A 6000-nucleotide genomic window follows, 5' to 3' on the forward strand; every position below is an offset into this window, starting at 1 on the left:
AAGAGATTACAGATGTTATAGAGTACACAGCTACCAATCAGGATACCTTATAGTATTAGTCAGGGGAAGGGGACGGGGGACAAACATAAACAAGTTAGCCTGTCTTCAGAACCAAATCTCCTGCTGCATTATTGGCATACAGAAGTAGAAAGCGTGCCTCTCCTCTTAATCAAGGCTTAATGCAACCATGGACAAAGAGGTGGGACGGGGACCAGCCAACCGCCCATCTCCGTCCATGCCACTGTAAACGCTGAAGGGGCGTCCGAGAGAAGAGAACAAGTGCACGACTCCGACCATCACCTCAATCACTCCAGAATCCTGTGCACCCTCTTCCTGATCCCGGATGCAGTTCCTAATATCCGTCCTAACTCCCATGTGGCAAAGAATTTCTCCACTTGGCGTTCTTCATGGAGAGACGCCTCCATCCAATCCATCTTGAATAAATATGAGCGTTTGTCCAAAAAAAGCTTAACTGGTGGGGCCTGGTCGTGTAGCCTGGTTTGTTAAATGTCCTTCGCACCCGCCGGTGCCACATAATGTAATAATCTATATGCCCCCTGGGAGCACCTGTGTATGTCTGGGTCCATATAGCCAAAAATTTCCCTGAGTGCTGTGTCAGGAGTGAAGTTCGTGAGGTTCTGAGTTGTGTAGGATTGAATACGGGCCCAAGAAGTCAATATTAAGGCAGGCCCAGAGACCATGGCGGTGGTTGGCCTCCATGGTGTGGCATTTACAGCATTGGGAGGTGGGATATAAACCCACTCTGTGGCCTACAAGTGGAGTTAGATGGGATCTGTGCACTAGTTTAAGGCTATGTTCACACGCAAACTCAAAAACGTCTGAAAATACGGACCTGTTTTCAAGGGAAGACCGCTCCTAATTTTCAGCCGTTTTTTGAGCAACTCACGGTTTTCACGGCTGTTTTTGGAGCGGTTTTCGATAGAGTATGAAAAACGGCTCCAAAAACGTCTCAAGAAGTGACCTGCACTTCTTTTTCGAGGCCGTTTTTTTACGCGGCCGTTTTTCAAAACGGGCGCGTAAAAACGGCTCGCCGGGATAGAACGCCGTTTTCCCATTGAAATCAATGGGCAGATGTTTGGAGGCGTCCTGCGTCCGATTTTTCTGCCCAAAAAACGGCCGAAAATAGGCCGTGTGAACATACCCTAAGTCTCATCTCTAGAAATCGGGCCGAGGGCAGAAATTTATGAGCTTGGTTCAAACCTTTCAAAATGACGACGTGAGTGATCGATCATCAGTGGTGCTTGAGTTGCACATAGTCCAGTGGTCGGTGTAAGAACTGGTAGTTCCTGGTTATTTGACCTTTGTGTATGTTTTGTCTGGAGAAGTCATGGAGAAGATAGGGGCTTCCATTCCCGCTCTGGCAATTGTTTCAAGATATTTGTGATATAACTTTTGGCTTGTGAATAATGGAAGGGATCCATGGGTACGGTCGGGAACTTCAACCGCATCTCAGACAGCGTAAGCACCCTGCTCTCCAAAACGGGAACAGTGTTTTATTGAGGTCAGACCCAGTGCGTGCCACCTACGTAAGATGCCATGGGGGGTTGCCATCCTGGAAGTTAGGGTTGCGTATCAATGGCAGGTGGAGAGACCGCAAAGGGGAGAGCTGAAAATGCGTTCTGATTTTTTGCCATGCCCGCCAGGTGTTAAAGAGTAAGGCCTCCTGCACGCTTCCATCACCGTTTTCACGGCCGTGTGATTTCCGTGTGCACTCCCGTGTGCCCGTTTCCGTGCGCCGAGCATGGTACTGTCCAGGGTGCTGAAAGAGCAGGGTTGTTCAGCACTAGTCACTATACAGGGTTAATGGGCTGCACTGATCGGCGGTAACTCTTTCAGCACCCTGGACAGTGACTAGCGCTGAAGAATGACCATGCTCGGTGCTCGCAAAATACAATTTATGAAATAAAAAAATCAGTTCATACTTACCCAGAACTCCCTGCATTTTCCTCCTGTCCGGCCTCCAGGGATGACATTTCATCCCATGTCACCACTGCAGCCAATCACAGGCCGTAGTGGCGGTCACGCAAGTCTGTATGACGTCAGAAGGCCGGCCTCCAGGGATGACGCTTCATCCCACGTGACCACCTCTGCAGCGGTCACATGGACTGCCGCGTCATACAGGAAGGTCGGACTGGAGGAAGAAGATGGACTCGTCACCAAGACAACGACCGGGGTACGTATGAACTTTTTATTTTATTTTTAATCAGCAGCCTCTTCTCTCTATCGGTGATAGATAGAGAGAAGTGGCTGCCGATTAGTGTAATATCTGTAATGTACTTCTGCCCGCCCGGCCGTTGCTAGGCGACCGCTCCGTGGCACACGGATGCCTTCCGTGTGCCTTCAGTTTTTTTGACGGCCCCATTGACTTGCATGGGCCTCACGGTCACGGAATCTCGGACCAAAGTAGGACATGCTCTACTTTGGATCGGAGCGGAGCAACGGGACCGTCAAAAAAAATTGAAGTGTGCATGGCCTCATTTGAAATGAATGGGTCAGGGTGCTAGCCGTCAGAAAAACGGCTAGCACCCTGAAGGAAAAAACTGAAGTGTGCACTAGGCCTAAAGGGTTGTTTCTAGTATCAGTTGATAACGGATTGTAAGGAAGGTGTAGAAAAGCTGCAAATGCCCGACCCGGGAAGAGACTAGAGTCAAGAGGGGTGGACGTGTAACATGAAGTGTCATGGAGCCAGTCAGAGACAAAGCGAAGCAGTGCCGCCAGGTTATATTGCTTGATATTAGGGAAATTAATCCCCCCATTAGCCCTCCTCTGCTGCATGATGTGGAAGGCTTTACGTGACTTTTTCTCTCTCCATATAAAAGAAAGTTATTCCGTTTTTCATCCGCTGGTGTAAGGTAAATTGGAAGCGTGTGTAGGAGATTCTGACATCTTAAGCAGATCCGCCCTCCCCAAATAGGAGAGAGCGAAGTGTTTCCAAGTGCTTAATCTCTTCTCTAATTGGGACATGTTAAGCCGATCTAATTTACCCGAGTGTTTGGAGAGTTGTACCCCCAAATATGATGGCTCTGGTGCAGGGTATCCTCCAGACTTGAAATGGGTTCAGAGGAGGTGAATCTGGTCTCCAAGTCAGCAATTTTCTGAGAGTTGGAGGAGATCTGGGCCAGCGCCAAGTTGTTAGACGTGTGCAGGACATCCAGGCGTTTAGCAAAGAGAAGCAGCATTAGCTTCGAGACCTCCTGCGCCACCAGGGTGGCCTGAAGGGAGTCTATGGCAGAGCCGTGTTGGGGGCTCAGTGGTTAGCACTATTGCCTTGTATAGCGCTGGGGTCCTGGGTTCAAATCCAACTAAGGACCACATCTGCAAGGAGTTTGTATGTTCTCCTTGGGTTTCCTCCCACACAATAGGGAATTTAAATTGTGGTGATGTCAGATGGGGACAGTAAAAAGAGGACCTCTGTACAGCACTGTAATATGTTGGCGCTATATAAGTAACATTAATAAATAGTGGTCATGGAGAGCAAAGGGGTCTCCAGGGAGCCGCACAGAGGGGACCAGGAGTTCTCCAGGGCGTCCCCAATATTTCCAGGTGTGTGGGGGAGGTGTGGTCCCCCACAGGATCCATACCCCTCTCCAAACTACAGTGCCCAGGGGGATTGATGGGGTCCCCCGGAGTCTACAGGAATTACCGATTTGTGAATATTATGGATTCAGGACATGAGGCAAACACTACAAAGTTATAGCAATGTAATAGATGTCTTCATTGTAAGGGGCATGTCATGGTGATGGGTTTTTTCTTTAAGATGCCATTCACACTATTCAATGCCTCTGCTTGCAGTTATCTTACTGTTGTGATTAATATGTAATACTAGTATAGGGCTGGACAAAACCCGGTCGCCATGAGGGCTAGAAAATAGTCCCTGGTGACTTCATTTTGGCACAAGGACATCGTGGCTGTCATAAGAACAACGCCCTGTACAATGTCTCAGTGGAGACAGCTGCAAGGAAGCTACATACAGCAACTGGGAATAGCCTGCGCTCATGTAACTTCCTGCCAGCAGAGGGCGCCAAGTGGTATCTGAGTACATTGCTCAAGGGAGGCCTTGCTGTGACTATTAGGCGGGGACTGCTAGTAGGTGACAAAATTCACTACTACAGGGGAGGGTACATAGCAGAGCCTGCCATTAAAGGGGTATGCCACTCACAGCATATCCACGCTGTTTCTGTAACTCCCATAGAACAGGCTGGAGAAAGCCGCACATGCGCGGACGTATCTCCATTCAATCTCTGCCTGGATGAGGCGGTGATCTTACCAGGAGGGATGATGGTCAGGATACTCTCGTTCGACAGACTGTCCAGGACCCACATTTATCAGGTATTTACGGCTTATCATAAATGTCTGTTCTGGGAATAACCCATTAGTTGGAGCTCTTTTCTGACTACTGCGGGGCTGAGCTCAATCGACATGTCAGGCCAGGCTCGCGTATCTTATGTTACATTGCACTTGCTAAAATTAGTTTTTTCCCTTTGATATGCAACGATTGTTTCTGGCTCCTGGACCTGGCAAAAGGCCCTTTTACACCGGCCAATTATCGGGCAAACGAGCGTTCATTCCCTATCATTTCCCTGTTTTAACAGGGAAACGATCAGTCGATGAATGAGCAAACGCTCGTTCATTGGCTGATTGTATCGTTTATACTGCAAGAAATATTGTTGTCGGCAGTGCATCCCCTGGGTAAACAATGACGTGCTGCTGACATGACAGCAACGTATGGGGACGAGTGATCGGAGTAACGAGTGCTCGTCCCCGTACAAAGCTCCTTGTGAAAGGAGCAAACGAGCGCCGATCCTCAAGCAGTGGTTGATCAGCCCTCGTTTACACGACCCACGTCAGGCCGTGTTAGAGGACCCCAAGATGTATCCAGGCCTGCTATACTAAGGGTTACGTTCACATTAACGTCTGTAATGGACGGACGTATTTCGGCCGGAAGTCCCGGACCGAACTCAGTGCAGGGAGCCGGGCTCCTAGCATCATAGTTATGTACGATGCTAGGAGTCCCTGCCTCTCCGTGGAACTACTGTCCCGTACTGAAAACATGATTACAGTACGGGACAGTTGTCCTGCAGAGAGGCAGGGACTCCTAGCATCGTATTTTACGGTCAATGAAAAACTGCTCCAAAAACGTCCCAAGAAGTGTTTTGCACTTTTTTCGCGGATGTCTTAACGCGCCGTATTTTGACACCGACGCGTAAAATTACAACTCTTGGGAACAGAACATCGTAGGGCACATTGCAAGCAATGGGCAGATGTTTGGAGGTGTAATGGAGCCGTTTTTCAGGTGTAATTCGAGGTGTAAACAGCCCGAATTACTTCTGAAACCACTGCGTGTGAACATACCATTAGTGGATTGTGGGTAGGAAAAAAATGTATGATTAGATCAGACACATACAATTGCCTGGCAGCGATTTTCAGGCTTTAACATTATGGCTATGTTCACACGCTTAACAAAAAACGGCTGTAAAATACGGAGCTGTTTGCAAGGGAAAACAGCCTCTGATTTTCAGCCGTTTTTGGAGCGGTTTTTCTATTGAGACAATGAAAAACGGCTCAAGAAGTGACATGCACTTCTTTTTTACACTCCGTTTTTAGAAACGGCTGCGTACAAAAACTCCCCGTGGAAACGAAAGGCCTTTTTTCCCTATTGAAGTCGATGGGCAGACGTTTGGAGGCGTTCAGCCACTGACTTTTTAGCCATTTTTCCAGGCGTTTAGAGCTCGAAAAACAGCTAAAAATAGGCCGTGTGAACATACCCTAACCGTGTACTATGAGATATCCGTGGCAGGAGAGACCAGTCCTTTAAATAAGTCCTGCAGATACGCTATATACCCATTTTAATATATTGTATAAAAATACCCCTGTATACCCCTTCCATGGTGCCCCCTCCTCAGATCATCCTTCATTGGTATATTTCTGATATAATAATTACTGCTGATATTTTGGGTTGATGCAAAAATAGACTGAACG

Source organism: Rhinoderma darwinii, chromosome 8 (assembly GCF_050947455.1).
Source record: "Rhinoderma darwinii isolate aRhiDar2 chromosome 8, aRhiDar2.hap1, whole genome shotgun sequence".
In the NCBI taxonomy this organism is placed as follows: Eukaryota; Metazoa; Chordata; class Amphibia; order Anura; family Rhinodermatidae; genus Rhinoderma; species Rhinoderma darwinii.